This window comes from Macrotis lagotis, chromosome 7 (genome assembly GCF_037893015.1).
Source record: "Macrotis lagotis isolate mMagLag1 chromosome 7, bilby.v1.9.chrom.fasta, whole genome shotgun sequence".
NCBI lineage: Eukaryota > Metazoa > Chordata > Mammalia > Peramelemorphia > Peramelidae > Macrotis > Macrotis lagotis.
The window spans coordinates 202,585,410-202,603,458 of NC_133664.1; the positions used below are offsets into that span (position 1 = coordinate 202,585,410).

An 18,049-nucleotide genomic window follows, 5' to 3' on the forward strand; every position below is an offset into this window, starting at 1 on the left:
CTATTGATTATGTCATCAGAGAGACCATACCAATAGCAGAGAACACATTTTACTGAGTTCAGACACTTGAACCAATTGGAGATAATATATACAGATAAAAGGTATGTGACACACCAAAAACAAATATGTAGAAAAAAGTCATTCAAAGAAAGAAGTATATCTATCTATCTATCTATCTATCTATCTATCTATCTATCTATCTATGAAGTATATTTAAAGAGCATGGCTTTTATGCCATCTTGGAGAAGAATGCTTGGATGTCAACTCTTGAAAAATAGGATTAGCTATTTGCCAACCCTCCCACCCCAATCCTCTCCCTGCCTGCTCATCCCACCCCCAGGAAACCTGGGAATCTACTAGATGGCTGATAAGAGGAAGAAAGCAGGTGGAAGACCATAAGAACAGTACTAGATTCCTACTTCTTCAGTTATTCCAAAAACCCTGAAAGTAATAGTAGCCATTCACTGAGACCTGAAATCGTGAGTATGATTATGGTTTTAAGTTGAGTGTATGAGACTCAAAGAGGATGAACTATAGACATATTTTAATTAATTTCCAATATGTTTTTGATAATAGAGAAATTTGCTGCAAATATTTCCTCCCACTTAGTTGTTTCCCTTCTATTTCTGACTGCCTTATTTTTGTGTGTATAAAGCCTTTTCAATTTTATGTGATCAAAATTGTCCACTTTTACTTCTATGATCCTTTTTATCACTCATTTGGTCAAGAATTCTTTCTCCATCAATAATTCTTAACTGAATTTGTTTCCTTTTTTCTCTCACATGTTTATGATATGACTTTTTATATCTGGGTTATGCATTCATTTGGAGCTTATTTTGATATATAGTGTGAGCTATTGGTTTCATTCTCATTTCTTCCAGTTGCTTGCATTTTTCCCAGAAGTTCTGTCACATTATTACAATAGTCTTGTTGTAAGAGTAAACATAATCCCCCCCCCCAAATAAAAAAAACCTCTTGAGAAATAAGAAAGAAATAAAAAAATATGCTTCAGTCTGTGTTACAATCTCATAAATTCTGTCTCTGGGGTAGATCACATTCTTTATCATAAGTCTATTAGAGAGGTTATTTCCATATTTTTCCACAGTTGCTGTTGCTGATTGTAATTCCCTCCATCCATTCCTTCTCTCTACCATTTGTTATATTTTCTCTCTCCTTTCACTCTGTCCCTCTTCAAAAGTGTGCTGTGGGGCAGCCAAGTGGTGCAGAGAACTGAGCACCAGTCCTGGGACCAAGAGGTCCCAAACCTACATCCCACTCCAGTCCCTTGGTCCTGGACATGCCACCCAATCCCACCACCTTGCAAAAAGTAAAAAAAAAGAAATGTATTGTATCTGACTATTCTGTCCCATGATCTATCCTCTCCTCTGTCACCTACATCTTTCCTCCCTTCCCTCATCCCCTTTCTCCCATCCCCTTTCTCTCCTTTTTCTTCTAGATTTCTATACCCTATTAAGTATGTATGTTGTTTCTTCTCTGAGCCATTTCCGATGAGAATGAAGGTTCCCCCATTCCTCCTCACCTTCCCTCCTTCCATATCATTGCAAAGGCTATTCCTTGACTCTTACAAGTTCTACCTCTCCTTTCCCTTTTTTCCATTACATTTCCTTTTCACCCATTGACTCCATTTTTACAATGTATTACACCTTCAAATTCAACTCCCTCCTGTGCCTCATCTATAAAGGCTCCTTCTAGCTGCTGTAATAAATGAGAAGGCTCATATGAGCTATCCCATGCAGGAATACATGCAGTTCATCTTCATTAAATCCCTCATAATTTACCCTTCTCATCCACCCTCTCTATGCTTCACCTGAGTCCTGTACTTGAAGATCAAACTTTCTGTTTTGTTCTGGATGTTTCAATAGGAACATTTTAATTCCCCCATTTCATTGAAAGTATGCATTTTCCCCTAGAAGAGGGTATTCAGTTTTGCTGAGTAATTGATTCTGGGTTGCATTACAAGCTCTTTTGCCTTCTGGAATATTAAATCCAAACCCTATGAGCCCTTAATGTGTATGCTACTAAGTCCTGTGTAATCCTGACTGTAGCTCCACAATATTTGAATGATTTCCTTCTGGCTGCTTGTAATATTTTCTCTTTGACTTGGGAGTTTTGGAACTTGTCTATAATATTCCTAGGGGTTATTTTTTTGGGGTTTCTTTCAGGAAGAGATGAATGGATTCTCTCAATTTCGATTTTATCCTCTGCTTCTAGGATATCAGGGCAATTTTTCCTGAAGAAATTCTTTAAAAATGAAGTCAAGTCTCTTTTCCTGATCATGATGTTCAGGTAGCCCAATAATTTTTAAATTGTCTATCTTGGGTCTGTTTTCTAGATCAGTTGTTTTTTTTTCAATGAAATATTTCACATTTTCTTCTAGTTTTTCATTCTTTTGGTATTGTGTTATTGTTTCTTGATTCCTCACAAAGTCATCAGCTTCCTTTAGCTCCATTCACCATTTAAGGGAGTTGTTTTCTTCAGAGAGCTTTCTTATCTCCTTTTCCATCTGGCCAATTCTGCTTTTTAAGGCATTCTTCCCCTCATTAACTTTTTGGACGGCTTTTTCCATTTGACCTAAACTAGCTTTTAACATGTTTTCTTCAGCATATTTTGGATCTCCTTGACTAAACTGCTGACTTGGTTTTCATGTTTTTCCTGCATCTTTCTCATTTCATTTCCCAATTTTTCATTTATCTCCCTAACTTGATTTTCAAAATCTTTTTTGAGCTCTGTCATAGCCTGAGTCCAATTCCTATATTTCTTGGAAACTTTGGATACAGAAGCTTGGACTTGATCATCTGAGTTTGTGTTTTGATCCTCCATGGGACCAAGGTAATTGTCTATGGTCAGGTTCCTTTTGTTCTGTTTGCTCATTTCTCCAGCCTGTGCCTTGGTTTTTGGTTGCTTCCTGAGTTTTTGAGTATTATTGGGATTCCCTTTCAAGGTCTTCAGTTCCTTTAAGGTCTAATGAGAGATTCTGACTGCTCTCTTGGCCTTTATTTTGGTCTGTGGATGATCATAAGCACACCCCTCTGCCCTGGAGCTGTGAGGAGGGTTCCTGCTCTATGATAGTATGGGGGCCCAGACTGTGACCAGGGTCTGAATGTGGACAGAGCACCAGAGTCCTGTCCCAGGGACAAAAGAGAGACCTTGACAGTCTCCCCTCACCCCCTTACCTTTTGTGGCCTGTGCACTCTGGAAGCAGCTGCCAGGCAGCTCCCTGCTGGGTGGCTCTGTGGGCCTACATCTGTTTCCTGGGATCTGGGCTGTGCTGATGGCCATGGTTGCGCTGAGGGTCATGCTGGTTCTCACTCACTCTGGTGGATGTTTCTCCAGTGATCTTCCAAGCTGTGCTTGGTGTTCTCTGGGTTGGCAGGTCAGGAAACTGTTTCTGCTGCCATGAGTTGGCACTCCCAGGGACCCAGGCACCCCACAGGCTGTTCCCAGAAGGCTAGAGCTCCTTCACTCCAGCACACTGATCCTGGCTATGCTGCCACCCCCTCCAACCTGTGGAACAGAGCCTTCCTATAATCTTCCAGGTTACCTTGGGTTGGAGAATTGCCTCACTGGATCTTTCTGTGTGTTCTGTCCCTTGAAAATTTAGTTATTCATAATTTTAAGGTTTTTGAAATATTTTGGTGAAAGTTCCTAGGAAAGGCTGTTCTCATGCCACCATCTTAGTTCTGCCCCTCCTCATTCTTAACCTAAGTTGTTGGTGACTTCAGGTTTATCTGAAACTATAATACTGTTTTCAATAACTTCGTTATGCTATGTGCTTAATCTCTTCATTCTACAACTATCTTATTTTTTATTTTTCTATTTTAAAATCAATAAATGGTTTTGATGTTTACTGTTTTTTAGTATAGTTTGAGATTTCATACCATGAGGTATCTTTTCTTTAAATTTTTTTTCTTTCCCTTGAGCTTCTTGACCTTTTTATTTTTATAGATAGATTTTGCTATATTTTTTCTAGTTGTATTTGGATTCTTTTTATATTAGTATGGCTCATAAATAATTAATAACCATTCAATTATTTATTTCATTTCTATAAAAATGTTTGCAATTGTACTCCTAAAATTCCTGTATGTGGTTTGGTAAATGAAAACTCAAATATTTTATATATTCTTTAGTAGTTTTGAATGTACTTTCTTTTTTATGGGTTTTATTGCTAACATACAAAAACATTAATGATTTTTGCGGGATGGATTTTACTACCAGTACTTTACTGACATTAGACAATCCTCAGCATTTGCACATTTAACTTTCATGACTAGGAAGCTCATTTGTATTTTTGCATTGACAACCCTGCAGAGTTGAGACTTGCTATGAACAATAGAGGGAAAAAAAAATGAGAGGTCCTATGCATAAGTTTGTGGTGAGTCTGGTATCCTACTAGGTGCTTCATTGGTTTCATTCTCCCCATTGTAAAGCATTCCCTGTACACTTGAGGCATATTATCATTGTTTGCCTTTACATCTTAAATTTTGGGTTGTAATTATGCTCCCAAAGTGTAGGGCAAAGTCAGTTATATGGCTTAGTGACAAAATAAAGGTGTTATATAAACTTCATGCTGGGAACCTGCAGCTGCTGTCCATTGCAGTGTGGTATTAAAAAGTCAGCAATTTGTTATAGCCATGAAAGGGAAAAGGTATGTACAGTACTGAAGATTTTTTGTGTTATGAAAAATGAATGTTATCTGAAGTCAGTTTTAAAAAAAATTGAGACAGCACAAAATGTCACCATATTCTTGGGAATTACTAGGGAGAAAATGATGTTTTGCATGTTGCCAATTTTATTTTGCGTACTGAGTTTTATGGGTTATTTCATTGTCATTGTCTTGGAAAAGTGCATGTTATTAGAATTAATGCTTGTTATAAAGAATTGTATGTAGAAAAGTGCCTTTTCAGCAATCTCTAGTGAAAGATTATACTTTTATTTTTTGGTAAAGTATACACTAAATTGAACCTAACTCCTTATCTCCCATAGTTTCACTGAATCAATATTCTTGGTTTTTGACTTTTACATAATTTTCTAAGAATGTTACTCTGCAAAACTGAGAATTGACTGTACTAATTGTTTCTATTGAAATAAATTGAATATCTAGCATTCTTCAAGTAAGTGCAAAAAGTAATAGCTTTGTTTCTTTTTTGTCTATGTTTATTCCTTTGATTTCTTTTTTCTAGTCATTCTAGCTAATTTTTCTAGAACTATTTCAAATAATAGAGATGACAATGACATCCTTATTTTAGCCCAATCTTATTAGTTAGACTCTAGTGCTTCTCCTTTTATCTTTGTTTCTGATAAATATGGTTTACCATAATAAGGAAAAATCCATTTATCCCTATAATTTCTAAGTTTCTTAAACATAAAAGAATATTGTATTTTATTAAAAACTTGGTTCTTACATTGATTGGAATAAAAATTATGCTTTTTTAACTGTTTTATTTTAAATATGTGGTCCATTATATTTTCCTAAAATTGAATCAACCCTATATTCTTGGTATAAATTTAACTTAACAATAGTATAAAATCTATTTAATATATTGCTACAGTCTCTTTGCTGATATTTTATTTTTTACATCAATATTCATTAATGGTATTGGCATGTAGTTTTCCTTTTTACCTCATCTCTTCTTGGTTTAGATATTAGGACCATATAATCATAGATAATTGTTGTTAGGATTCCATCTATCAGTATTTTTGTAAAAACAGGTTAAATTTGAGTTAATCATTCTTTGAATGTTTGCTAGAATTCACTGAACCTTGCATTTTTTTTCTTTGTGAATTTGGGCTTTTAGATTTAGATTTCCAAGATTTATTATTTAAACTTTTTAATTCTTGTTCTAATAAGAGTTTTTTTTTTACATTTTTGTAAATTAATCCCTTTTATTTAAAAGGTTAATTTTGCTGGCACATAATGGGACAAAGGAATTTCTAAGAATTTCTTTTACTTTCTCTTCATTTGATATAAATTCTCTTTTAAAATTTTTAATAGTGGAAATTTGATTTTTAATTAGATTAACCATTGATTTTATTAATTTTTTTTAAAAAGAACATTTTTTCAGGGTAAAACATCACTTGTACAAAAATATTCATAGCAACTCTGGGGTGGCAAAGAATTGGAAATTGAGTGAATGTCCATCAATTGGGGAATGACTGAACAAATTGTGGTATATGTGCCTTATAGAACACTATTGTTCTATTAGAAACCAGGAGGGATGGGAATTCAGAGAAGCCTGAAAGGATTTGCATGAACTGATACTGAGCTAGATGAGCAGAACCAGAAGAACAATTTACACCCTAACAGCAACATGGGTTGATGATCATTCTTAATGGACTTGCTCATTTCATTAGTGCAACAATCAGGGACAATTTTAGGGTGTCTGTGATGGAGAATATCATCTGTAGCCAAAGAAATATTGTGGAGTTTAAACAAAGACCAGAGACTATTACCTTTAATTTTAAAGAAGTTATCTTATTATGCAATTTTGCTATCTCTAATAGTTTATTTTTTCCTTAAGGATTTGATTTCTCTCCCAACACATTCAATTTTGATCAATGTATAGCATGGAAACAATATAAAGACTATCAGATGGCCTTCTGTGGTGGGCAGGGGGAGGGAAGTGAGATTAGGGGGAAAATTGTAAAATTCAAAAAAAATGTAGAAATTTAAAAAAGGACCCTTTTCCATTATCTGTGATCCTTTTAAGAATAATATTTCCCTGATTATCTCTAAATCAAGTCTACTTTTATTTTTTTCTGATATCATGATTTCTGTCTGATTCTTTAGAGTTTATTTATTTTGAATTTTACAATTTTTCCTCTATTCTTGCTTCCCTCCCCTCACCCTTCACAGAAGACCGTCTGTTAGTCTTTACATTGTTTCCATGGTATACATTGACCTCAGTTGAATGTGATGAAAGAGTAATCATATCCTTAAGGAAGAAAAATAAAGTATAGGAGATAGCAAAATTACATAATAAGATAATGGTCCCCCCCCCCCCAAATTGAAGGTAATAGTCTTTGGTCTTTGTTCAAACTCCACAATTCCTTCTCTGGATAGAGATGGCATTCTCCATCACAGACAGCCCCAAATTGTCCCTGATTATTGCATTGATGGAATGACCAAGTCCATTAAGGTTGACCATTATCCCCATGTTGCTGTTAGGGTGTACAATGTTCTTCTGAGTCTGCTCATCTTGCTCAGCATAGTTCATGCAAATCCTTCCAGGCTTCCCTGAATTCCCATCCCTCTTGGTTTCTAATAGAACATGACATACATACACCACACTTTGTTAAGCCATTCCCCAAGTGAAAGACATTCACTCAATTTCCAATTCTTTGCCACCACAGACATGGCTGCTATGAATATTTTTGTACAAGTGATGTTTTTACCCTTTTTCTTCAGGGTATAGACCCAGTAGTGGTATTGCTGGATCAAAGGGTATGCACATTTCTGTTGCCCTTTGGGCATAATTCCAGATTGTTCTCCAGAAAGGTTGGATGAGTTCACAGCTCCACCAACAATGTATTAGTGTCCCAGATTTTCCATGTCCCTTCCAACATTGATCATTGCCCTTTCTGATCATATTGATCAGTCTAAGAGGTATGAGGTGGTATCTCAGAGATGCTTAATTTGCATTTCTCTGATAAGTAATGATTTAGAGCAATATTTCATATGACTATGGACCGCTTTGATTTCCTCATCTGTAAATTGTCTTTGCATATCCTTTGACCATTTGTCAACTGGGGAATGGCTTGTTTTTTTGAAAATTTGACTCAGTTCTCTGTATATTTTAGAAATTAGTCCTTTGTCAGAAATACTAGTGGTAAAGATTGTTTCCCAATTTACTACATTTCTTTTGATCTTGGTTACAATGGTTTTGTCTGTGCAAAAGCTTTTCAATTTAATGTAATTCAAATTATCTTGTTTGATTTTAGTGATGTTCTCTATGTCTTCCTTGGTCATAAACTGCTTCCCTTTCCATAGATCTGACAGGTAAACTACTCCTTGTTTATCTTTGATTTTTAAAAAATTTCCTTGAAGCATAATAAATTCTGCTCCTACTCTTTATAAGTTTGGTCACCCTGGCCCTCCCAATCAGAAAGTCAGTTTATGTCACCTCTACTGTGAGTAGATCAGATTGCCCAGGTGATGCAAAATGGGAGGAATAAGGTGGAGAAAGGAGGGTATTTATATAGGCTTCCTGAGTTCTATATACTGTGCTAAACACCCTACAAATATTTCATTTGACTCCTTCAGCAATTGTGCATTGTTGTTATTTAGTTATTCAGTCAAATCAGACTCTTCATAACCCCAAAGCTTGCCAGAACCTTCCTTCTAGCTTCCGCTATCTCTTGAAGTTTGTCCAAGTTCATGTTCATTGTTTTCATGTTGTTATCTATCCAACTCATCCTTTGCTATTCCTTTTTTTCTTTTGTGCTCAATTTGAGAAAATTTATTTAGTGAGAGAGGACCCTACTCAAATTCTAATCAGTATTAGTTACTTCATTATGATTATATAAGGGATAATGACTGTTAGTAATTAGGTGATCCATCATTTAATAATAGGTATAAAAATAAGATATGTATTAATTCATACTTCATAGAAGTTACAGAGAAATCTAGATTCAAATAGGAAGACCCTATAACAAACCTCAAACTTTCAATGTTATGGCCATTACTATATACTTACATAATCACAAGAACACTGACATCTTCATTCTATTTTGCTCAAATTACATATCCAAGGGGCAGCTAGGTGGTGCAGTGGATAGAGCACCAGCCCTGGAATCAGGAGAACCTGAGTTCAAATCCAGACCCAGACACTTAATAATTACCTAGCTGTGTGGCATTGGGCAAGTCACTTAACCACATTGCCTAGCAAAAACCTAAAAAAAAATTACATAGCCAAACCACCCATGCGTGTTGGCATGTTATGGAAAGTTCCCTCTGGCATGGTATGGAGTCTCACCCAATACCTTCTTGGAGTATACATATAGCTTGAACCATCTCCTCCCAGTTACCCTAAGAAGGAACCCATCCATTTTGTGACCACCTAGTCAGCATGTATAGTCCATACCATTTCCTCTTTCCTAATCATAGGAATTGTCCATCCAGCTTCTGACCAGCTAGTCAGCAGAGATATATACCATCTTGCCCAACCTGTAACCCTGCTAATATATTGTTTTGCTTATTCTATCTAGCCTTTGTCATATATATCAATATAGCCATTCTTGGATGTCAAGATATTGGGGGGAGGCTATAAAAATAGGGTCCTGGAAAGAGGACATCTCAGATCACAAGGAAGATCCGAGGTCCACTTCATAAAGGAGACTTTGGACTCTATAATGAAGTGCCACTGGCTCAGAGTTCTACTTCAGTCTTTTATTGTAAATGGTGCAATTTTAATCACTACAAATCTTTCCAAACATGAATGAATTTTGCAATGAGACCTGTCTTCTCCTTATGTGGCCAAAGTATTTGTGCTTCATTTTCAGTATTTTACCTTCCAGTGAATAACCTGAATTATTTTCAAGTATTGACTGTTTTAACCTTCTTGCTTTCCAAAGGATTTTAAAAAGATTTTTGCAGCACTACAATTCGAAATTGTTGATTCTGTGGCACTCAACTTTCCTTTTAGTTCAATTCTCAGAGCCATTCATCATTTTTGGAAAAACCATGGCTTTGATTAATATGGTCCTTTATCAGCTAGGTGATATATTTGCACTTTAGTATGCTGTCCAGATTTGCTATAGCTTTTCTTCCAAAGAGCAAGCATCTTTTAATTTCATGGCTGTAGTCATCATCTGCAGTAATCGTTGAGCCCAAGAATAAAAAACACTGTCTCCATCTATTCTTCCTCTGTTTGCCAGGAAGTGATGGGATCAGTTGCCAAGATCTTAGTTTTTTTTTTTTAATATTAAGCTTCAAGTCAGTTTTTAGACTTTCCTCTTTCACCCTTAGCAAGAGCCTTCTTGATTCCTCTTTACTTTCTGCCACAGGGTGATATCATTTGCATATCTTAGATTGTTGATATTTCTCCCAGCAACCTTAATTTCAGCTTTTGATTCATCCAGCCTGGCATTTCACATGATATATTTTGCATATAAGTTAAATAAATAAACCTTATCATACCTCTTTCCCAATCTTAAGCCAATCAGTCCTTCTATGTTTGAGTCTAACTGTTGCTTCTTGGACTGCATAGAAGTTTCTCAGGAAACAAATAAGATGGTCTAGTACTCATCTCTTTGAGAACTTGCCATATTTTTTTTTATCCACACAGTTGAAGGCTTTAGGTAGATATATCAAAGAGGTAGATATTTTTCTGGAATTTCCTTACTTTCTCCATAATCAAGTACACATTGTATACTCTTATTATCCCCATTTTACAATTGAAGAAATTGAGGCAGAAATTAATTGATTTGTGTATAAATAAGACATGTAGCAGACTGAACATAGTCTCAGTTTAAGGAGCATTGGGTAAGGTTTTTCCTAAGACATTAGTTGAGACTTGAAGGAAGCTAGGGAAACTAGGAGGTGCAAATGAGAAGGGAGTGCATTCCAGGCATGGAAACTAGCCTTTGAAAATGATTGGAATTGGGAGTGTGAGAAACAACATGGAGGTCGGTGTCATCTGATCACAAAGTACATGGAAGGGAGTAAGATATTAGAGCACTGGAAAAGTAGAAAGGGGCCAAGTTACAAAGGGCTTTGAATATCAGATAGATTTTATGTTTGAGCCTGGAGGCAATAAGTAGATACTTAAGAGGAGAATGGAGGAACATGAACATGGTCAAACCTGTATTTTAGGAAGATCAATATGAAATCATAATTGAACAGTACCCAAAGAACTCTAGTTGACAAATTATTTTCTTTTATTTTTCACTCTATTCTAATGTATTTTCTTCTAAGTAAAAAGATATCTAACCAATTTGGAGTTGACAGATAATTAAGTAAAACCATAGTCACCAAAGTAAATGACAGCTGAAGAATATGTAGTCTTTTACTGCCAAATTTTTCTAGAGCTCTGGGTTATTGACTGGAAAGTAGCTGGTATACATCTTTGTAAGGGGGCTTTGTGCAAGTTCAGATCACTGAAGATGGACACCTTCCTGAGAGATTCCAGGGACCTGCTGAGAGATATAAGGGACCTGTTTCTGTGAGAACACATTTTTCATTATCCTTCCTCTTTCCACTGGCTGTGTAGCTAGAGCAGGCTGCATTTTCAAAACTACTGGTCTGGGAGTGCCTCCTTTTTTTTTTTTTTATCTCTGGCAGTATCCAGGGGGTGAAGGTCTTGTTTAAATATAGTATAGCATAATGAACTAAGATGGGTGGAAGGTAACTCCTCCCTACTCTAACTTTTTGATCTAATATGTTTGTCTTTTTCAGTTCTGTTTGCACATGGTAGAGTCTTTGGACCTGGTAGCTCAGAAATGAGAGCTTAAACACTCTTGAAGGCAGGATTCTAGGATGGATGCTGCTACCCAGCTGGGAAATTCTGAGAATCAGAGGCCTAAGACTTGACCTTAGAGAGGCTTTGGACTTAGAATTTGCTGGAATTATGTGAGGTAGGAAATGAGTTAATTTATTTGTCTAATCTCCCTCCTGGAGACTGAAGTGGTAAAAAGGGCAAAGGAGGATTGTCCTCCCACAGGTGTGTGTGGGGGAATCTTTGTATATTTATTCTTATTATGCATTTGAAGTAAATATTCTTCTGTAAAAGTTAATCTAACTGTGAAGTGGATTAATGGAACTAGGGTTTGGGGATCATTAAAATTGAAATTACACCAGTGGTGGGGCACAAATCTATGGTAGAGGGATTGTTGCTCCTCCTTCATTTTTGAAGAGGACTAACATCATGGGGATGATATCTTGACAAGTGGGTGAATTGGATTAAAATGAGGCTGAGTTGCACAAAGTCATCAACCTCCTCACTCTGTCTCCCAGAGTCATTGAAGTCCAGTGGCAGGACAAAAGTCAAGATGATTAGCAATGGGCTGAATGCAGTGGATGATCTTGGCATTTTCTATTGTTTGACCAAGTTCTAAGCACTCCACAGCACTTTCTTCAGCTTTTCATTATGACTTGGAAGAAACTATTATTCACCTATTCTACTAGGGAAAGGTTTTCCATGCTTGGGTAGACATACCCCTAACTCACCCATGGGATTGACACCTGTCAGTTACCCTCAACCTGGTTTGGCTGTCAGCTCAAGTTTTATTGAGGTGTGATGGCTACACATGCTACAACTTCTTGGAACCACAGGTGAGAGTTGGGTAGGAGGATTAGATAATTCTCCTAGATTTCTCAAGAGTACTGGAAAACCCTGGGGGAGGGGTGAAAAGTAACAGATGACCATCATTCAGTCAGTGGGGGTCAACATGGTTATAATGCTTGAAACCTTCAATTTAGTTCAACAGATATTTATTAATACAGATATTAATTAATATTAATAATTAATATTTATTAATTAATAGCCAGATGCTAGGGATACAAAAGTAAAAAAAATCCAAAATAAAACAAAGCAGCCCATTCTCTGCCTTCAAGGGGCTTCTAAGTGTTCAATCAAATACTATTCAAGGTAAATTGTGATAAGGGGTAAAGGAGTGATATCTAGCCAAAGTGCTCATAAGATCCCTAAGATTCTGTACATATTGGTGAGCTATATGACAGCAGGGTACAATGAATAGATAGGGCATTGGATCTGGAGTTGGGAAGATCTGGGTTCAAATCCTGATGCTGGATATGGAACCATAGGCAAGACCCTTAACCTTTCCAGTTCTAAAGTCCTGTGATATTGGTCTCTTTCCCTGGTCTCATTCTCTCTTTGGTTTTAGTTATATCTTTCAAAAATGATTCAGAGAAACAAGAAAGGGTTTAAAAGCAAACTATAAAGGGAACAGAATTTAGGTCCTTGTGAGAAATGGGAATTATTTAGCCTGGGAGAAAAGATCACTGAGAAAAGACTCAATAACTGTCTTTAAATCTATAAAAAAAATTAGAATGTCTGTACTGAAAGACATATTAATATAGTGGGAAATCCACCAGATCTGAGTTTAAATCCCAGCTCCTCCACTGACTATGTGACCTTGGGCAGAGAAGTCAATGACTTTTTAGACTTTACATTTCCTTATCTGTAAAAAGGGGATATCTGAGGTTCTCCTACCTACCAGATTGCAGTGAGGATCAAATGACACAATGGATGTGAAAATGCTTTGTGACTTTAAAGCATTATATTAAGTAAGCTATTATTATCTTCCATGTCTTTAGAGGATTGAAAAGAGCTTAAATTAAAGTAGGAGGGATTTTGTTTGGACATGTAGAAGAGATACTGAAGTAAGTTATGGAGTCTGTATCCTAGGAGATCTTCAAAAAGAAAATATACAATCATCTATGCTATGTGCTGGGCTTGCCTTATTTACAAGTGATTTAGATAACCACTTTCTTGTATAAACTGGGGTCTCTCCCTCATCTGTTACCTTCTTGCAGACCTTGACAACCTCTGTTCAGTAAAGAGTATTTTAGGTAATCCTAATTATACAAATTGACTTGAGACCAGAATTTAGTGTGATCGCAAACCATGCAAGAATCACAAATCAACTAATAAAATAATTATGACAATAACTCTCAGTAAATAAATGGACAAAACAATCATTCTCGGTCTCTATTCCCTGCTCTACCCAATTACAAGAGAACATTATATACAGTAACAATAATATTGTTTTAAGAACAACCTTGAGGAAATAAGTCATTTTGACCATTATAAGTACCCAGCTTAACTACAAAGGACATATGAAGGAAGACAGTAATGGTATCCAGAGAAAGAATTGATAAATAAAAGTATGTATAGAATGATTTTACATCTATGTATAAATATATCTACATATTTTATGTCTAATGTTAGATATATCAAGGGAAGTAAAAATAAGAAAAAAGATAGTTATATGACAGCTTTATAATATTTAAAAGGAATAGCAAGTTGTATATAGAATTTTCAGTTTCACATATTCATATATCCAATATCTAACATTCTATAAAATTTTTAAAAATTAAATCATGTTATAAAAATATTTATTTTATTCCATAAATTAAAAATAAATAAAATTTAAAAAATAAAACAGATAATACATTACTAATTTTTTAAACACTGGTATAGATGTTATATGTGTAGCCTACCGATGTCATTTCCAGAGCTCGAGTCCACTCCTTTCTCTTAACCCCAATATGACCTGTCTCCTTTGATGTTAAAATTCTTACTTGCAGTTCTCCATTATTCTGAAACTACTAATTTTCTTAATGCAGGGTAAAACAGTTGAATAAATGCCCCCTTCTGTTTGAGCAGTTGTCAGATAAGACAATCTCAGAAGTTATGGACTTGGTTTAAGGGCTCATGAGAACATGGTAGAACTATTGAATTGTAGTTTTGGAAGGAGATTTCAATGTCCAAGCTGTGATCACCCAACACCCTGTTTATATATCTAAAATGTGGCATTCACTCTTTCCCAGAGTTAGTCCATTTCCTTTTTTTGTTAGCTCTAATTAATCAATTTAGCAAAGATTTTTTTAAGTCCACAGTAACACACAGAATACAGAGACAAAAATAAAAAACTCCTCACCTTCAAGGGTCTTAGTTTCTACTACAGGCATAAAATATGAATATGACTAAGTATCCTATAAGATAATTGGAGGAAGAGGAGAATTTTAGCAGCTGAAAGAATTAAGTAAGACTTCATGGAGGATTGGTACATGAGCTGGGTCTTGAAGAAGGGGATGAGGACAGAGTGCATTCTAGGTATGACCAGGGGCTTAAGAGACTACATGGAAAGAAACAGGAATGTCAGGTTTGGGGAAGTTTGTAGTCTAGTTTGACTAGAATTTAAAATTTTTTAGGGAAGATGAGGTAGGGGATATGAAGAAAGTACACAAAGACAGTTTTGGAACTTTGTGGAGCTTTTTTTGTTGTTGTTTTTGCAAAAACCATTGCAAGGCAATGGGGTTAAGTTACTTGCCCAAGGTCACAGAGCTAAATATTAGATGTCTGAGGTGATATTTGAACTCAGGTCCTCCTGACTCCAGGGCTAGTGCTCTATCCACTGCCACCTAGCTGCTCCATTTGCGGAGTTTCTTAAAGACTAGGCTGAAGAAGGTATATTTTGCCCTGGAGGCAATAGGGAGGCATTGAAGGTTTTTAGCTTTAGAATAATTATATTGGCAGCAGTAGTACCATGATCTGAGAAAGAGAGAAATAGGAAACAGAACAATTAAAAAGCTATATTGAAGTGGTCTAGGAGAGGAAAGAAGAGGAGAAAGAGACCAACTCAGGTCTATATCCAAAGAACTCTAGGAGAATGAGAAAGAAGTCATTGTAGAAGGTGGGTTCTAAACAAGATTTATCAAACTCATCCAAGATTTTTGGAGGGGACTGACTCAAACACAAACTGCCATTTGAAAAAATAAGCCAGAAAAAATATGTGAAGACTTCAAACACAATTAAGAAATACTATAGGTTAAGAGAAATCCATGAGGTAAATTAAGAGAGGAGCACCCATAACAGCCTAACCTATACCAAACTATCAAAAATACCAGACAAAATGATGAAATTAATTTGGAGGTACAAAAGAGCTATGTTATCAAGTGAAATAATGGAAAAAGGTAGGCATGAAAGGGGAAATAACACTTCTAGAATGAAAACTATACAATAAAGTAGCAATCCTCAAGATCATTTGTACTATTTAAAAATTGGGAAAAATCAATGGAATTGATCAGACAAGGAAGAATCAGAAATAACTTTACTAATCCAGTATTCTATAAATCTTTAAACATAAATTGCCTAGGAAAGAAATCCCTATTTGACAAAACCTCTTGAAAAAAATTGGAAAGCAGTGTGGCAGAAAAAATTTAGACCACTATCTAATGCCATATTCCATAATGAATTCCAAATGGATATGTGACTGGAATATAAAGATTATACCAAAAATAAAATCTGAAAAGAATAAATGAGTCATTCATCACTGTGGATAGGGAGTTACTTCTTAACCAAAAGATAGAAAAAAATTACAAAAAGTAGAATAGATAATTTTGACTGCATGAAATTGAAATATTTTATTTGGATAACTCCAAATCTTTATCTCCAGACCATTTCACTTTTCCTGAACTACGGACTTAGATTTTAAATTATCAATTGAATATTTTCAAATGGATTCACCACCAGCATCTTAAACTTAATATTATACTTAACTGGATTTCTTATTTATTCACTCTGAAACCAGATCCAAGAGATTTCCCTGCTTCTTAGACTATTATCCTGCTAGTCACTCTTGCTTAGTATATTAGACATTATCTGAATATTGCCATCAAGAACCTTGAGAATAGCAACTCTCTGCAGACTACTAGTTCTCTCTCCTACCTAGCTCCTGAAGTCAAAGTAAGTCCAGAGTAGTAATCTTTGCAGAGCCACTTACAGCGGTTCCTGCTTCTACAAATCCTACATCCCCCAAGTCACAACTATTAAAGACCAGGGGAAAAAAGGTCATACCACCAAACTCTTTGATCCTGTGAAATATTTCAACTTCAGAAAAGGATATGATTTTGTTAATGGAAATGATACTAAAAAAAGATACATTATTATCTGCCTTGTTACTGTACTTTAAATAAACCTAGGATTTTCCATCTACTCCTATGATCGAAATCTCTTATAATTACGTTATATATGAGTTTATATAAGCTCCTCAAAAACAGAAATTGTCTTAAAATTTTTGTCCCCAGTACAATGTGTTTACATTGTGAATTCTTGCTAAATGCTTTTCATTCATTCATTCATTCATCTTTGAGTTTTTAATCTCTTGTATTCCTTATATCTCATTAGTTACTAAATTTTGTTTCTAATCTCATTAACATCTCATTTCTAATCAACTGCAACTAACCTAATTCATACCCTAAATGACTCTAGTTTATTTGAACATCTAGCCCCTAGTATTTACACCATTTACAGTAATGTTTAAGGAGTAGGATACAAAACACTGTTCTTGTCCTTTGTTATTGAAGAAGATCAATATGACATCACTGTGTTAGAGACAAATTATAGTGTGTCTGATCAGACCAATATATGCTCAGAAAGCTCTACCACAGGTTGGGCACAAATAGTCCATGTGAACACTGGGGTGTTTCCACTAAACTTTCATATCTCATCTTTCCTTTGGCTGCTTTAGTTCTGCCTTGCTCATAGAGTGCCACACCCTCCTGATGAGGGCAGGCCAAGCTGGGCAGTCCTGTGCCAATGTCTCTCATGCTGATCAATCAACTCTAAATTTCTTTTTTTGTCTTTTTTTTTTTTTGCAAGGCAATGGAGTTAAATAACTTGCCCAAGTGTCTGAGGCTGGATTTGAACTCAGATCCTCCTGACTCCAAGATAGGTGCTCTATACACCTAGCTTCCCCTCAATTCTAAATTTCTTAAGAGATACCTTCAAGGTGTCTCTGTATTGATTCTTCTTATCCCCTTATGAGTGCCTGCCCTGTGATTTTTCTATAAAATAGTCTTTTTGGCAAGGGTACATTTAGCATTCTAACAATGAGGCCAGCCTATCATAGTTGTGTTCCCTATGGTAATGTTTCAATGCTTGGCAATTTAGTCCAAGGAAGAACTTCAGTGTCTGGTATCTTCTGTCAGGTGGTCTTCAGAATCTTCCTAAGACAATTTAAATGGAAGTGATTCAGTTTCCTGACATGGTACTGGTAGACTGTCCAGGTTTCACAGGCAAACAGCAATGAGATCAGCCCAATGACTTTGCAGACCTTCAGTTTGGTAGTCAGTCTAATGCCTCTTCTCTCCCACACTTTCTTTCAGAGCCTCCCAAAATACTGAACTATGTAGCTCTGGCAATGTGGGTGTCAACATCATCATTAATGTGTATCTCCCTGGAAAGTATAGTACCAGGGTAAGTGAATTTATCCACAATTTCAAAATTTCTCCATTTACTATAATTGATAGTTCCACCCATGGATGTGGGGTGAAGGGTGATGGACT

The 18,049-nt window shown here is 35.8% G+C and overlaps 1 long non-coding RNA gene across 2 annotated transcripts in view; it reads left to right on the forward strand.

The window, feature by feature from the left end:
- LOC141493338 (uncharacterized) overlaps positions 1-18,049 on the forward strand; it is a 274,138-nt gene that overhangs the window by 157,524 nt on the left and 98,565 nt on the right. For both annotated transcript variants that reach the window (XR_012470180.1, XR_012470182.1), the window contains exons 3-4: positions 11,414-11,592; positions 17,870-17,960. This is a non-coding gene — a long non-coding RNA (uncharacterized LOC141493338). The remainder of the gene's footprint in view (positions 1-11,413; positions 11,593-17,869; positions 17,961-18,049) is intronic.